Below are 17,592 nucleotides of genomic sequence, written 5' to 3'. Positions count from 1 at the left end.
TGGAGACCCACGTGGTATTACCACGCCCTGCGTGAGATATGAGTCACTTACTCTTAACACTTTGGAATGCAGTCCAGATGTCCATTTGGCACTCCCTAGACAGATAGGCGCCAATGGATGACCATTGATCATGATAGCCAGGCTTAGCTAAGTGCATCCCCATCTGGGAGCTGTCCCTTATCAAAAGAAAACATCTTAAATCAGCCTGCATGAATACTTTCTCTGTGGCTGCACCACAGAGATGGAAGGTGAGATGGGGCCTCATTTAGGACAGCATACCACCGCTTAATTCTGTCTTATTAACAAGCATTGCCGCTACAACGGCATCTCTCCTGTCAAACTTCCTCCTGACTTGTTTGACAGGATCTGGGCCGTGGTGAACAGTGGGAAAGACGCCCTGTGGAGAGTGAGGAACATGGGGCTGTTCAAAGGCATCGAGGTCCCAGTCAAGGCAGCAGGTAGCCTGGCCCTGTTCATCACCCAAGAGAACTATTACCTCAGAGATCTGTGGAGAGAAAGGAGGGAGGAAGCAGAAAATCTGTGGGAAATAGAGAGCATAGGTCAATATCTCAAGAAACTGTGAAAAACATTATCATGTTTAAGTAAAGAATGTGATTTACACCAGAAAAAAAGAAATTGTTGCTATGTAACTGGTACCGTGTCAAAATGTAATGAGATGTGATCATATATACTGTTTTAAGTATGTATATTAATGTAAAGCTTTCTAATTTGTGATGTCCTGTATTTTTTTGTGAAAAGAAAATAAAGTTCTTAAAAAATCGATTCACCCAGGGCGAGGCTCGGCCATTGCACTCCGGCTGTGCTGACCCCTGCGAATTCCCCAAATGTGGGAATCTCGACTGCATAATTTCTGGTAGTGGGGGACTGCGTTCGCGCTCTCCCCTGATGTGCTTGGTCCAATATCGGATACGGAAGAGTTATGACACCACGTGCTGCGATAGGATCCCAGTTCGAAAGCCACTGCTGGTTCCCAGTTTCTTTTAGTTAGAGGTCCGGAGAAGCATTTCAAGCTGGTTACACTACTCCTTCCGGACATTCATTCCCTTTTCAAAGTCAGTCGTTTTGCTGTAGTCTGCATTATTAAGGCCAATTTATTTGGTCATGGGGGCCTCGGTACTGTATGCTAATTCTAAAGACAGTTTCACCCCTTTTCTGATTGCTAGGTTCTGTACCAGTGCAGACATGTCAAACAGTGAATTGCTGTACCTCTATTGTATCTGTGCTCAATGAATGAAATCAGTAATAAATGAATATATGTATAGTTATACGATAAACAAGTGGTTTATCGACTCTTCTTCATTTGCAGATTTAGAGGCAGCTTCGATATTCGTTTTACAAACGGGTTTTTTTTTTATATGGGTCACACACATGCCATAGCAACAAAACATCTCTAGAGATGAGGCTATAGATCACCTTTCCATCCTCCAGGTTTTCTTCCCAAATCCTACGGCACCAACGGCGACCCCTGCTGGCCGAGAGAGCAAAAGCTTGCAGCACCTGGTATTCCCAGGAAGTCTCCCATCCAAGTACTATTCAGGCCCAACCCTGCTTAGCTTCCAAGATCAGAAGAGATTGGGCACATTCAGGGTGGTGTGGCCGCAAGCAAAAGCCTTGGCGCCTAACTCGCTACTTGAAGCTGTGTGTGGCTGGGGCTCTGTGCCCCCCGAGCGGGACTGAAGGATCGTTCGTGTGCAACTCTTTGGAAAGGAGCCTCTTTCCAAATCGCATTGCGTACCTGGATGTTGGCGAATGTGCTCCCTTGTGTTGGCTTGTCCCGTACTGGAGGAGAACAAACAAACTGCACGGAGGAGCACAAGGCAAGTCTTCACAAGACAAAAACCTCCAGTGCACAGCACTCTGAAAACATTTCTGGGCTGTCGCATGTTTATTTCAGCACATAAAGCGCACCAGTCCAACACATCGGCCGGGCACGCGGCGCCTCCGCCCTCTTGTGGCCTTGCGGCGTCAGAGCAAGAGGCTCCTTCTCGCTGCCTTTCCGCTGTGTTGCAGAGCCCCGAGAGGGAACCTGGAGCGCACACTTTGTGGGGGGCGGGGAACCGCGTTTGCGCTCTGCCCCCGGTCTCTTGCGCGAGTACTAAATCTCACGGCGCCAGCCAGCGGCCAGGAGACAAATACAATATCGCGGGACAGGGGGGCCTCGTCATTGATTGTTACATATGAGACGGGGATTAGGAGGAGACCCCGACTGATTGGTAAAGGGGAACACTAACCCCAGAGAGACACCCCCGGAGTCTCTTTTTGAGAGACGCCCTCGGATTTCTTAATGGCCAAGGAGGGTCAGAACCTCGGTTTTATGCCTCCCCCGAAGGACGGCGCCTGTTTGTGCAGCAGAGTGTCGCCATCAGGATGCTGGGGCATAAGAAAGCCACACAGACCGCAGGGTGAGCGCTCCCTACTGGTCCCAGTCAGATCTAGTGATCTAGTCACCGGGGAGAAACGATACAAGCGAAGGATTACTCGGCTCCCAGCACTTGAAAAGACCAACAAATGACTCATTCCCGCCGGAGCTGAATGTACCTGAATTCCCCCGCCCTGCTGTGTTTGCTGTATTGTCTTTGAAGCCGGCCCCAGAGACGAGACGGGCTGTTCCTGTGCCCCAATTAACACTTTACAGGTGCCATTCCCCGGCATTGTGGCCATTGTCGGTGGTCACACGTGATAAGATAAGGTGGAGGAGAGCGGGGCATGCCCAGCGCCAGACATTCAAGGAGGTCTGCAGATGTGTAGGAAACGGCGCGCTCGTTTTCTCATTTTGCCCACCCTTTTGAGTGTTAGTGTGGCGTGTGAGTGTGCGAAAGAGTGGGCCCAGCAGGAGGCGGTGGTGTGCGGGGGGAGGAGCAGGCGTAGGCTGCGCGCTTTGTGCTGTGGGTGCGGGCCGCTTGCAGGGGCTTGTACAGCTCATACTTACCTGGCAGGGGTGGTACCTTGATCAGCCTGTAGGTGGAGTAGTTGGATTGTTTTCTTGTTTTGTGGAAGCAGTGTTTGTTTTTCAGTTTTCGAAATGGCAACCTTTGGATCCCGCAAGAATGCTGTGCGTTTTGAGCTTTTGGATGACCTCTTCATGGACCGTATGCAGTTCAGCAGAAAAGTGTTGCAGAAGGAACCTCGGCACTTGGATTTCATCTTCGCTCTCCCAGGTCAGAAAGCATTTGAGATTGTTTTTGCTACCTATTCTCTGTTTGAACAATGTGTGGATGTGTTTGAGGTAAAAAGAGGGAAAGTTCCTGCCCTTGAGAAGATCAACTTGCAGCCTCTGACACAGAGAGAGAGGAAAACGGTGCATGTTATTATGTTCTCGGAACTGGCAAAGACGGAGGACATTCACACCTGGCTTAACCAGTACTGCACCGTCCACCATGGAACTGAGGTTAGAGATGTTGACGGTATAAAAACAGGAGCAAGGAAATTCGAGGTTCGCTTGCTACCGGACAATGTAAATGGAGGCTTAAGGCACCTGCCCTCTACAATCCGGCTGGGCGCCTGCAATGGCTATGTTTTTTATGTGGGACAACCAAAGGTGTGTCGGCGCTGTGGTGCTGTGGGACTCCTGGCATCGTCCTGCACTGTGAAATGCTGCAAGACCTGTGGCAAACAGGGACATTTAGCCTCTGACAGTTCAATGCTGCCAAAGTGCAATTTATGTGGCTCGGAAGGACACGTTTTTAAGAACTGCCCTCACGCCTACGCCAATAAACTCAAAATGAGAAAGGATGAGGCAGTGCTTGTTTCAGCCAAACCGGCCCGAAAAGCCAAAGCAAACAACAAGTCAAACAAAGAACCCTTGTTGGACAAAGGCTTTCAGCCTCCAGCCAGGATCAGTCCTGCTGTGGCTCCAGGGCCGGTGGAAGAGAAAAGCACTACGCCCCTACAACCGCAGACTGCACCAGACAAGAACGAGGGTTTGAAAACCCCCGAGAACAGCGAGGACCCCTCCCCCACTCCTGCTCCTCAGAACGAGGGCCAGTGTGGGGCCCCCCGGTGGAGCGGGTCCAGCGAGGATACCCAGGATTCAGCAGAGCTGCTATTCTCAGACTCTGCAAGTGCTACAGATGCCCTCCTCTCCTCCATCCAGTCCATCACAGAGGATCTGCAACAGCTGGTGGGTGAGGGGGAAGAGGAGACTGGTGCATCGGCTGCACCCCTTTCCCCTCAGTGCTCCCAGGAGCTGGACTTGAGGAAAAGGAAAAATGACTCTGTTTTCTCCCCGAGCGAGGAGGAAGGAGAGCATGGCGATGGGGACAGCTGGAACCCCTCCACCCCTCCCTCTACCCCCTTCCTTGAAATGGACTCCGTGAACACTTTTACTGCTGCCGCCCTGATGAAGGCTCATTCAGAGGATGGCTGGCAGGAAATTGGTAAGAAGAAAAAGAAAAAGAGAAGGTAACAGGTGAGACAGAAGAGAAATGTGTTTTGTAAAGACTGGTTCCACCTTCTTATGTAATATGGCTCTAAACATAATTTCTCTTAACACCAGAGGTATCAATGACAGAGTTAAATGCCAGTCTGTCTTTGATTACCTCCAGCAGAGAGAGGGGGATGTGTTCATGTTGCAGGAGTGTGCATTAGCCTATCAAGAGAGGTTCAAAAGCTTTGAAGATAGGTGGGATAAAGGGCCTTCTGTTTGGACAGGGGACAATAACAACAGAGCCTCTGGCATGGCCATTCTTTTCAAAGGATGGGCATTCAAATTGAAAAGTATTCAGAGGGTCATAGATGGCAGGTTGCTGTGTGTGGATGTTGAATGGGGGACCATTAACCTGCATCTAATCAATGTGTATTGTCCTACTGACGTGGGAGGAAGGGTGGAGCTACTCAAGGCACTCTCTCCCCTATTGTTATGTAGCACAGACGTGATAGTGGGAGGGGATTTTAATTGTATCTTAGAGCACACAGATAGGCAGTCTAGCTTTCCGATAAAATTCGATTCCAGCTCACTGGCCCTGCAAAACTTAGTTCTAGACTTTAAACTCTCTGACACATATAGATCTATATATCCCACAACAGCAGGATATACATGGTCAGGGAGGAATATCAGTTCCAGAATTGACTATTGCTTTGTCTCGGAGAGAGTGAAAGTTGTTGGGGTCACTCTTCAGCCTGTCTTCTTCTCAGATCATCAGGCTTTAGGGTGTAGAGTGGAACTCCAGGGCGGGACTGTCTTTGGCCCAGGCCTCTGGAAACTCAACACAAAGCTGCTAGAGAACGAGGGGGTAGTATCCCGCTACAAGGAGAAACCATCAAAGTGGCTGTCCTTGCAGTTTCTGTATGGGTCAGTAGGAGAGTGGTGGGAGGAGGTGAAGGTGAAGACAAGGGCCTTTTTCATGGCTGAGGGAAGGAAGCCTGCTGCCAGACGGAGAGGAGTGCTAGCCAGGAAACAGGCAGCTGCAGCGTCTCTACACGATGCTGCACAGTGGCTTCGATGTGCTTGAGGATATCACCCTTTTAAAAAAGGACATCCGGAGCATAGCCGAAGAAAGTAGTCGAGGAGTGCTGTTAAGAAGCAGAGTGCAGTTCTTGGAAGAAAATGAGAAGTGTACTCGCTTCTTTTTCAGGAAAGTGGTAGGCTCCAAGTCTGTCATGGAAAGTGTAGTTGATGAGGAGGGACGAGAGAGAACAGAGCCGAGTGCTATCCTCTCCTGCACCGAGGCCTTCTACTCAAGACTGTACAGCACTACAGAGGTAAAGGATGAAGAAATTCATTTTTTTACCTCAAAGCTAGAAAACGTTTTGAGTGAAGAAGATAGGGAAGTACTTGAGAGGGTTTTGACAGTAGAAGAGCTGAGACAGGCTATGGAGAGCTTACAGAAGGGAAAAACTCCGGGTGCTGACGGGCTCCCTAAAGAATTTTATTGCACCTTTTGGGATCTGCTTCAGGATCCGCTACTGCTCCTATTCGAGGAAAGCTATAAGACAGAATTGCTGCCTGACTCCTTAAGAGAAGGCACTATCTCTCTCTTGTTTAAGAAAGGAGCAAAGAATGACATAAAGAACTGGAGACCCCTCAGCCTGTTAGGCGTGGACACTAAGATCCTGTCCAAAGCCCTTTTCCTGCGCCTACAAAATGTAGTGGCCTCACTGGTAGGGAAAGAACAGACTTGTGGGATAGCAGGACGCCTGATGAGCGACAACCTGGTCTTGTTGAGGGATGTCTGTCTGTACTCAGAGGATCGCTCCCTCCCTCTGTGCATTTTAGGTGTAGACCTAGAAAAGGCCTTTGACCGCCTAAACCGGCAGTACTTAATATCGGTACTTGAGCACATGAAGTTTGGCCCCATCATGAGAAAGTGGATTAACCTGCTGTACACAGGTAGCAACAGCAGAGTAATGGTTAATGGCAATAGATCACGCCCCTTTGAAGTCTGTTCAGGGGTGAGGCAGGGCTGCCCATTATCCCCCTTGTTATTCGTTTTGGCTATGGAGCCCTTAGCCTGTGCCTTGCGCCAGGATCAGGCCATTAATGGGATACCAGTGCCTGGAAGTGGGGGAGGAGAGGTAAACACATCTCTATACATAGATGACGTCACCCTGATCCTCTCTGACAATGCCTCAATTAGCAGAGCTCTGCAGTGCTGTGATCGTTTCTCTTTGGCTTCCTCTGCAAAAATTAACAAATCTAAGAGTGAGATTTTTTATCAGAACTGGAGGGAGCCAAAAGAAGGACATGATCTCAGCCTGCAAGAGAACAGAATTAAGGTGTATTTTGGAGAAGAGATGGGAACAGTAAATTGGCAGAACAAATTGCCAATCTTAAACAAAAAACTGATGCAATGGAAGGACCGAGACCTCACCATGACAGGGAAGGTGCTGGTCATCAAAGCCGAGCTCTTGCCTGTCTTGAATTTTCTGGCTTCTACCTTCCCAATCCCACACCGTGTTGCGGCGGTGCTGAGGAGATTGATGTTTCAATTTCTATGGGGTGGGAAGCAGGAAAGACTCAGAAGAGAAATAATGTACAGGCCGCTACTCTCAGGGGGGAAGTCAGTCCCAGATATTGCTATGAAGCTGCTGTGCATTTTCCTGGCCTCTGTGCTGAGAGGCTTTGCAACAGCGCCTGGAGAGTACCTGGACTTATTTTGCCAGGCTCTGGGTAGGTAGGGAGGTGTTCAGAGTGTGGGGTGTCAGACCCAAGCTGGATGTCACACTCTCTGACACATGCCCTGCAATTTATGGGACAGTTAAAAGTTTTGTAAGATCTCACCCAATTGGCCATATTCCCCTCCGAGATGTCAGCGTCCAAAAACTGGAAGATTTCATTGCACCCCAGAAGAATAGGCAGACCCATGTGAGCATTTTAACATCAGCCCAAACAAGGAAGGTGTGGAAACACTTCTCTAAGTTTCTGTGCAACATTCACAGAGACGTAGCCTGAAATGTCATCCACCAGTGCTTACCGGTGCGAACTTTCTTGTACCGTAGGGCCTCACCCCCAGCCCTCGCTGCGTTTGGGTGGGCTGCGGTGAGGAGGAGACTGTGACCCATCTCCTGTGGTCCTGCTTTTTTGCTAAGACCTTCTGGGCCCAGTTTGAACACTGGTTGCAAGTTCTCTCGCCCCAATTTTCCCTGACCGCTGCTTTCGTTATATACGGCATCTCTCCTGACAAACTTCCTCCTGACGTGTTTGCACGAAAGCAGAAAATCTGTGGGAAATAGAGGGCATAGGACAGTATCTCAAGATGCTTGTGGTTGTGGGGGACTGCGTTCGCACTCTCCCCTGATGTGCTTGGTCCAACATCAGATACAGAAGATTTACGACACCACGAATCATGTGCTTGCTAAAGGGTCCCAGTTTGAAAGGAATCGATGACGCTACTAGTTCTCTGTTTCTTTTACTTATAGGTCCAGAGAAGCAATTCAAGCTGGTTACACTACTCCTTCCGGACATTCATTCCCTTTTCAAAGTGAGTCTTTTTGCTGTAGTTTGCATTATTTAGGATGATTATCGAGATTAGCCTTTATTTGGTCATGGGGGGCCTCGGTACTGTATGCTAATTCTAAAGACAGTTTCACCCGTTTTCTGATTGCTAGGTTCTGTACCAGTACAGACATGTCAAACAGTGAATGGCTGTACCTCTATTGCATCCGTGCTCAATTAATGAAATCAGTAATAAGTGAATATATGTATAGTTATACATAAACAAGTGGTTTATTGACTGATCTTCATTTGCAGATTTAGAGGCAGCTTCGATATTCGTTTTACAAACTTTTTTTTTATATGTATGAGTCACACACAAAACATCTCAAAAATGAGGCTATAGATCACTTTTCTTGTAAGTGTTAAATGTCCATACTTCAGGGTTTCCTCCCAAAGCCTACGGCACCAATGGCGACCTCTGCTGGCTGAGAGAGCAAGAGCTTACAGCACCTGGTATTCCCAGGTGGTCTCCCATCCAAGTACTAATCAGACCTGACCCTGCTTAGCTTCTAAGATCAGACATGTTCAGGGTGGTGTGGCCATAAGCTAAAGCAATGGCACCTGCCACGCTACTTGAAGCTGTTTGGCGGGGGTTCTGTGTCCCCTGAGCGGGATCGTTCATTTGCAATTCTTTGGAAAGGAGCTTCTTTCGAAATCAATGCGTGGCTGGATGTTCACAAATGTGCTCCCTTGTGTTGGCTTGTCCTGCACTGGATAAGGACAAACAGGTATCAGCTTGTTCCCTTCTCCCGCCCCTCTCTGTTTACAGTAGAACATCCTGTCCTGACTGGAGGACCTCATCCAGCTGTGTCTGAAGAGATGCCAAAGTACCAGCTTGATCCACACCCCGGTACTTCTCTGTGTACAGTAGAGCCTCCTGTCCTGAATAGAGGAGCCCATCCAGCTGCGTCTGGAAAGAAGCCAGGGTATCAGCTTGTTCCCTCCTACCACCCCCCTCTGTGTACAGCAGAGCCTCCTGTCCTGACTTGAGGAGCTCACCCAGCTGTGCCTGGAGAGAAGCCAGGGTATCGGCTTGTTTCCCCCTCCCACCCCTCTCTGTGTACAGAAGAGGTTCCTGTCCTTACTGGAGGAGCTCACACAGCTGTGTCTGGAGAGAAGCCAGGGTATCGGCTTAATCCACACCCCCACCCCTCTCTGTGTACAGTAGAGCCTACTGTCCTGACTGGAGGAACTTAAAAGGCATCCTCTCACGAGGCACCAATAAATGTAGGTGTCTTGTGCATTTACCAGGACAATTATTAATTGTAGCAGTAAGTCACAAAATGATTCTTTGATGGTTATTAGAAGACCGACCCAGCAGGATAACTCAGCAACGCACATACACATGGATACTAATACACGAGAGTACATTTATTATTACATAAAATGTGCATAGATCTTATAGTGAGGGTTAGCAGAATACAAAAGGTATGTATTCAATCACAAAGAGTTACAAACCAAGATGGACATACATTCCATATATCATTCATTTAGACCGTTTTGTAAATGAACTTTGTTACAACTTGTACATTAGATACTCAAAAGCAAGTACATGACTCATAGGAATTAAATTGATATCAACTCAGGTTGAGGTAACAATTGAATTCTCGAGCTGTAATGCAGAATGTTGAATACTCGTCTGCTCTGTGGGGGTTCAGATCTCCCGCAGACGCAAAGAAGCAGTAGCAGGCTGTTGCTGCGTCCAATCGGTGCTCTCTGGCCCTCTCTGGCTCGGCCGGTGCCAGGCAGTGCTGGTTCGACTTGAGAGAAGAAGAAGAAGAGAGATTTCTGCTGCTGTGCGCTGCTGATGCTCTCTGAAGACCGGCTAGTTAGTGTTGGCTGAAACAAAGGAGAGATTGCACACAGAAAAGTGACTACAGATCCGAGCAAGTCGCACTCTTTAGACAGGAAGAAGACCGGTTCGTTCCTGATGTAGCGCTAGTCCTGAATACTGATATTCAGCTGTCCACAGCTCCGACCGTAGTTCACTCGTTGATCAGGTGAGCGTTCGCGGTGGGTTCACGAGGCTTGCTGCTGGGCTAACCTCGGGTGGATCCTTTGGTTATGGGCGGGCAACCTCCGTTCTTGACTCTTAGAACAAGGAAAAGTCCTGACACTCGGACACATTGGCGTTTACGTGACTGTCTGAGCTGAGTCTGAGGATGTCCAGGAGGAGCTGGAGTTTTACCTGGAGGTACTATGGTCGCTCATTGGTTGAAAGCTCCATGGGCATTCGAGAATCATTTTGTGACTTACTGCAACAATTAACAATTGGCCCAGTAAATGCACAAACCCCTACATTTATTGGTGGCTCGTGAGAGGATGCCTACATTTATTGGTGCCCAGTGTGAGGATGAGTAACCATGCACTCATCCTTGGGTGTAAACCACTTGGGATGAGACTCTCCCTTGGAATCTCCCAGACAGTGAGGCACCAGAGATGACCATTAATTAGGGTGGTTGATGTGTCTCAGCTTTGGGAATTGTTCCTTATCAGAACACTCTATCAGCTAGAAAAACACCTTAAATGTGAACCAAATGGAATGGCCTCTCTGTTTCCAGCACCACTTGAGACGAGGGAGAGAGAGACTGGCAAAGGAGCAGCAAACTCAAGCTACAACGGTCTCTGTCCTGTGTGAATGCGCTGGTGGACCATTAAGCTACTTGAGTGACTAAAACTCTTCCCACATTGACTACAGCTGAAAGGTCTCTCTCCTGTGTGAATGCGCTGGTGTGACTGTAAGTGGCTTTTCAGACTAAAACTCTTCCCACACTGATTGCAGCTGAACGGTCTCTCTCCTGTGTGAATGCGCTGGTGGGTTTTTAAGCTACTTGACTGACTAAAACTCTTCCCACACTGATTGCAGCTGAACGGTCTCTCTCCTGTGTGAATGCGCTGGTGGGTTTTTAAGTGACTTGACTTACTAAAACTCTTCCCACACTGATTGCAGCTGAACGGTCTCTCTCCTGTGTGAATGCGCTGGTGGGTTTTTAAGTGACTTGACTTACTAAAACTCTTCCCACACTGATTGCAGCTGAACGGTCTCTCTCCTGTGTGAATGCGCTGGTGGGTTTTTAAGTGACTTGACTTACTAAAACTCTTCCCACACTGACTACAGCTGAAAGGTCTCTCTCCTGTGTGAATGCGCTGGTGGGTTTTTAAGTGGCTTGACTGACTAAAACTCTTCCCACACTGACTACAGCTGAACGGTCTCTCTCCTGTGTGAAGGTGCTGATAGGGTTTTGAAATGCTAGACTGACAGAAACGCTGCTTCTCCCTGTGCCATAATGGCAGTTTGTCCACTCCATCTGAGCAAGGCCTTGAGTGATTCTTCTTCATCCCCTGATCGTGCTGGGGTCTCTTATTCTGCAAATGCTCCATGGAATGGCCTTGCTCTGTGTGATGAAACTGAGATTTGTTTTCATCATTATGTCCCTCAGTGTGCTGCACAGCACTGTGAATCATCTGGGGCTCCTTCTCCAGCTCTCTGAGGCTAAAACCGTCCAGTTCATTCAGTTGATCCTCTCTTTGCCCAAGAACAGACATACTCTCCAGTTCATTAAAACTTTCAACGATTTTCTCAGTAACCAGATTATTAAACCTGTGTGTAAAGTCATCAGATACTAAGGGATCATATGATTGTTTGAGACTCTGCAATGACAGTCTCTCCACTTGAACAGAACAAGGCCTAATTATTATCAAGCCCTGTAGGAGCTGCTGTTGCTCCTCCCTGTACTGACTCTTCTCAGTGTGCTGTGACTCAGTACTGTTCTCTTCACCAGGTACATCAGTCTGCTGCTCTGCAGGGTCAATCAACTTGGGCTCCATGTCCTGCTCTGTAAGATTTAAAACATCCAGTTTTTCACTGTGCTCTTGTATAGAGATGCAGCCCAGTTCATTACAGCCTTGTGTAATATTGATTGTGTCCAGATTATTAATATTCTCTGTAAAATCATCACATACTAAGAGCCCAGGTGTCTCACTCTCAGGCTCTGTCTTCATCATGGGCACAGAGTCCAGTGCCTCTTTCCCTTCTGCGGCAGTGACCTCTGTCTCCTGCATCAGCCTGTGCATCTCAGAGTCCAGATCCTTGACACTCTGTCTGCTCTCTGTGTGCTGCTCACTGAGTGTGTCTTTCCCTTCTGCGGCAGTGAGCTCTGTCTCCTGCATCAGACTGGAGCCCCACTCCTCCTCCTCACTGTGCTGCAGTTCAAGAGGAGCCCTTTCCCCAGCTTCAATAAGAGCACTGGCCTCTGAATCTGTAAACACAAGACAAGACCTTTATAAGAATAAACTTTATTTTATAGTTTTATACCTTTAGAGGTGGCTTCTCAAAGCATTTTACAGAATGCCAACAACAAAAAATACACAAACTTAGCATGACGAGAATACACAGTTAGAGGAGACAGTAGACAGTGGTACTAAGTAAAGTAGGAACAGAGGGGTACAGAACAGTTAAATAAAGGCTCTTCTGAAGAAAATGTTTTTGAGTCTGGATTTGGAGTTTAGAGAAGGTGACTCTCTGATATCCTTGGGGAGAGAGTTCCAGAGCTTGGGGCATAAAATTAGAAGGCCCTGTCACCCATACAATGTAGACAGCCTTGGGGGACAGATCGGAGAACAGAATTAGAAGAGCGAAGATTGCAAGGTAGGGAGTAGGGTGATAATATCAGACCAGCATGGAGGTGTCAAGCCAAGCCAAGACAAGACATGGAGAGTCTTATAGGTGAGCAGGAGGATTTTTAAGCCGATATGAAACTTGACAGGAAGCCAGTGCAAGGACTCCGGGATAGGAGTAATGTGATCATTTGTACTAGACCTGGTCAGGATTCTGGCTGCTGAATTTTAGACACTGCAGTTTGTTCAATGTGGATTTAGAAACCCCAGAGAGTAGAGCGTTACAGTAGTCAATTTGGGAGAAGACAAAAATTTTCAGTCAAAGTTAGTGATAACACAGGGCATAGTCGAGCAATATTTATGAGGTGAATGAAAGATGTTCTGACAACATGCTGCACATGTGGGTCAAACGTCAAATATCATCCCCAAGTTTTTCAATTTAGACTGAAGCTCAAGTACAAGACCATCTACAGATAGGGTTACACATTGGTTGTACAAAGTTGATGGGTGGTGCCAATAAGCATGACTTCAGTCTTGTCACAGTTAAAGGAAGGAAATTTTGAGTCACCCAAGTTTTTATATCGGGGATGCAAATTAATAGAATAGAGACAGCCACATCAGCGTCAGGTTTGGTATGGATGTATGTTTGAGTATCATCAGCATAGTAGTGTTGTAACAGAAAGAATAAGGTTCTGGATCCCGAGATGAAGTAAAACAGATTAGTTTATTGCATGCAAGGAACAATAAAGCCGAAGTCTTGTTTCCCGCAAGAAACAACAAAACCGAAGTATTGTTCCATGTGCCGGTACAAACTTTTAGGTTATATAGTCCTTCCTTGCTGCTTCGGACGTCAATCGGTGTTATGGTAAGGGGGGGGGGGGGGGGTCATGGTATTTGGCCAGTTAAGAGGTCCTGGCCAAATGGTCAGTTTAAGATTATGCCCCCAGGGGGTTCCTTGCTCGCATCTGGAATCCTTATCAGTTAACCCCCTTTCCTGCCATAAACCCCTGTTGCTTAGAAGTCTAATTTTCAGGCAGAACTGACTTAAGTTATTAACCCTTTTTACATCTTGTCTCTTTCTTCAGTAGTGAAAGCTGAGGCCATGTGATCTTAAAAGCCTTAAACTACACACATGTATACTAGTACACTCACAATCAATTTGGGTTGTTTTAACATAGTGGAATAAGTGGGTATAAGGGCGTGTTCTGATTTAGCTCTGTCAGAAACATAACTACCATGTAAAAAGTAAGTCTACTGTAATAATATCACAATTACATTACATTTACATTAACAGTGCATTGAGAGAGAGAGAGGGGTTAATACAGACACACTGACTGGACACTACAGCACATTAACACTGCACTGAGAGAGGGATTAATACAGACACACTGACTGGACATAACAGTACATTAACACTGCACTGAGAAAGAGGGGTTAATAGATACATACTGACTGGACACTACAGCACATTAACATTGCTCTTAGAGAGAGAGGGGTTAATAGATACATACTGCCTGGACACTACAGTACTTTAACACTGCACTGAGAGAGGGGGGTTAATACTGACACTGACTGGACACTACAGGACATTAACACTGTACTGAGAGAGAGAGGTGAATACAGACACATTGATTGACTGGACACTACAGTACATTAACACTAGACTGAGACAGGGGGCTTATACAGACATGGACAAACTGAAACTTAGATCATATTACCACTGCACGGAGAGAGGGGTTAATACAGACACTGACTGGACACTACAGGACATAAAGTCTGCACTGACAGAGAAGGGTGAATACAGACACATTAACACTGCATTGAGAGAGGGCTTAACACAGGCACTGCGACTGGATAATACAGCACATTAACACTGCAACCAGAGAGAAGGATTAATACAGACACTCTAAGTCTACACTCTAAGCTCTAAGTCCCACACCTGAAGAAGGCTCCACAGCCGAAATGTTGTGTTTTCTTTCTTCTTTTGTTCAGCATGAAATAAACCTATTACTTGTTCCTAAATTAAAAATGGATGACTAGAAGGTGACTATGACAGACACTTGACTAAGACTATGACTAAATCAAAAACTGGAAACTAAATTAACACTGCAAACAAGTACACAGAAAAGTAACACTCAGAATTAACAACTTTTCTAAGCACGCATTACATTTGTTGGTATCATACACCTCTATTGACAGCAACAATCAGCATCGACCAGCAAATTCTTAATAACCACGTCAAGGTTTAAATGTGAAAACAGCATGTTGATTGGTCAAAGCCCAAGCACAGTCCCCAGTGTGCTGTTTATGGTTGAACTCTAGAAGCAGTGAATGGTTTAGAAAGTGAATTCAGAGGGAGACAGTCTGATACAGAACTGTTTAATTACAGAGAGGCTCCCAGGTGGATCAGAAAGAGGTAAGATGGTGATTCAGAAAAAAAAAACCAAAGAGGGGAAAAAAGGCAAAAAGGCACAGAGATAACCAGTGGGAGAAAATGAGATCGGGGATGATTTTCCACTAATTCATTACTTGATATGATAAGAGGGGAAAAGGGTTGTTCTGAATACACTTTACTGAAGATAACGCTAACACGAGTGAGTGACACTTATTAACAACAGCGGATTGAATCATAATAATAAATAAAAAACTTTATTCTATATAGCACCTTTAAAAGGGGCTTTTCAAAGCTCTTTACAGAGGGAAAAAAAGCTACACAGTAGGAGGAGGCAGCAGAATTAGGTACAGTGTTCGGGTACAGTGAGGTTTCAGAAAGGGCAATAAGGAGTTTGATTAAACAGATTGAGATCTAGATTGAGATGCTCATTGAAAAACTGGCCATCTGATAGTCAGATCTGTTTGAGTGGCAGGGTGAGATGGTGAGATTGCTTATGTTGCTCCTTGCAACTGCAGGATACAGGTCGGACCCAGTCTGGACACGACAATAAAAAGGCAAGACCCCCAACAAAAGCAAAGACCCAAACACACAAATGATCTGAACCTGATTCTTTAGAAAGCAGAGAGCATAGATTCTAAAATAACTCACAAATATCAAATTTAGTAAAATAACATTGAGGTGAATTGGTTAGAAACACCTTCTCCTGATTAGTGGGTGGATTCTGAGAATAAGCAGATAAATTGCCATTAATCTGGTAACATCAGGGTTAAGCTTTGAAGAGAGATTTAACTGCAGGTAACATTTACAAACATTTACAGGCAGCAAGGCAGTTGATCTCTTCTTTAGGTCTTTGTAGGAGTTATTTAAGAGCTGAATACTTAGCAACACCTTCTTTATAGATTGGGTAACTTGCATGCTGTATGTTTATTGTGTGTGTAGATTAGTGTGTGTATTGTCACTGTTAATAAATATTTGTTAGCCCAGTGTCTTACTTCTGCCTCTTTCTGTGTCAGCACAAAGAACACAAGTGCTTCTCAATCTTATTATTGCTCAGTTATATAGGGGTTATAGTCATTTCGTTTAATTGTTGATTCACCCTCTGGGCCATTTCAGGTTGTTCCTCTAATTTCAAAACCCCCTATTCGTAACAGCTGGTGTCACCAATTTTCTGTGATAAACTGGTATCCCGTCCATGGTGTATCCCACACTGTGCCACTTGCATGCTGGGATAGGCTCCGGCTCTACTGTACCACTGTACTGGGTAGAGCAGTGAATTCAACTGAGAGGAAATGACTGTATCTCTAGAAGACTCATACACCTTCTGCTTTGTGCTTAATCCAAAGAGGTCAGGAAGAGAACAGTGGACCTTGCAGTGCTGGTACTCAACAGTAAGAGCAGACAACACTGGCCAGACATTCAGCACAAAAACACCATGAGAAAAACCCAGGGAACAGAGTTTGTACTTTTAATTCCTTCCAAATCCACAACACTCCTTCTCCTCCAAGATCAATCAACACAGAAGAATCCCCAAACTTCAAACACCCCAATACACTGCACCTCACCAGAGACAATCCAATATTCACTTGCTCCTGCACCTCAAACCCCTGACCGCTGGAAAACATAAGAATGCATACAGCCATCGACTGATCGACCATTTTTATCCTGTTTACAATTTCACGGTTATTTCCAGATTTTATTTGCGTATGTAAATCCTAAATCACTGGAAACACGTTTGGCCAAGAATGTTAAAAATAAGGAAGATGTTCCAAAAATTAAAAAAAAAACGAAACAAGTAAGATACGAACGTTTTTCCGTAATGATTATGTAAATACAGTAGCTCATCATTTTTTTTTTATCTGAGTCATTGAATGATATGGAGTCAGTCTAAATTATGTGTTCTAAGCCCCGTTTCTGAAATAAAGATGTTTTCAGCACCATAATTAGAAAACAACAGTTCAGTACTGTACTGAGAGAGAGAGGGGTTTGTACAGACACACTGACTGGACACTCCAGTACATGAACACTGCACTGAGAGAGAGAGGGGTTCATACAGACACACTGACTGGACACTCCAGTACATGAACACTGCACTGAGAGAGAGGGGGGTTCATACAGACACACTGACTGGACACTCCAGTACATGAACACTGCACAGAGAGAGAGAGAGAGAGAGAGAGAGAGAGAGAGAGAGAGAGAGAGAGAGAGAGAGAGAGAGAGAGAGAGAGAGAGAGAGGGGGGGGTTAATACAGACACACTGACTGGACATTGCAGTATATGAAAACTACACTGAGAGTGAGAAGGGTCAATACAGACAAAGTGACTGACATAATAGTCCAAAGGAGTTAGTACAGACAGACCCTGGTGGACTGGAATGTTTAAACCTATCTATATAAATATAAAATCTAAAGATATAACACAATAATTATAATACAAATACAACATTTGTATTTTCCCGAATGACGTCGGATTGTACACTGATTCGGTGAAAGAATTATATTATAATACAAATACAGTATTATATACCGTGATATATATATATATCATAATAACGTCGGATTACACACTGATTTAGAGAAACAAATGCTGAATATGAACGAGTTATTTTTATAACCGGCCAACAGTTCAG

At 45.8% G+C, this 17,592-nt stretch overlaps 2 non-coding genes and 1 pseudogene across 2 annotated transcripts; 1 reads left to right on the top strand and 2 right to left on the bottom strand.

The window, feature by feature from the left end:
* Positions 1 to 741: 741 nt before the first annotated feature.
* Positions 742 to 906, top strand: LOC148668379 (U1 spliceosomal RNA). Its single transcript, XR_015937193.1, has one exon. It is a non-coding gene; the product is annotated as a U1 spliceosomal RNA (small nuclear RNA).
* A 600-nt stretch (positions 907 to 1,506) lies between these two features.
* Positions 1,507 to 1,625, bottom strand: LOC148668378 (5S ribosomal RNA). The gene has a single exon (XR_015938781.1). It is a non-coding gene; the product is annotated as a 5S ribosomal RNA (ribosomal RNA).
* Positions 1,626 to 8,392: 6,767 nt separating this feature from the next.
* On the bottom strand, positions 8,393 to 8,501 carry LOC148668377 (5S ribosomal RNA; annotated as a pseudogene).
* Between the last annotated feature and the right edge of the window lie 9,091 nt (positions 8,502 to 17,592).

This window comes from Lepisosteus platostomus, chromosome 5 (genome assembly GCF_059453375.1).
Source record: "Lepisosteus platostomus isolate fLepPlt1 chromosome 5, fLepPlt1.hap1, whole genome shotgun sequence".
Classification (NCBI taxonomy): domain Eukaryota; kingdom Metazoa; phylum Chordata; class Actinopteri; order Semionotiformes; family Lepisosteidae; genus Lepisosteus; species Lepisosteus platostomus.
The sequence above is the reverse complement of the archived record's forward strand: the minus strand, read 5'-3'. Positions and strand labels throughout refer to the sequence as shown.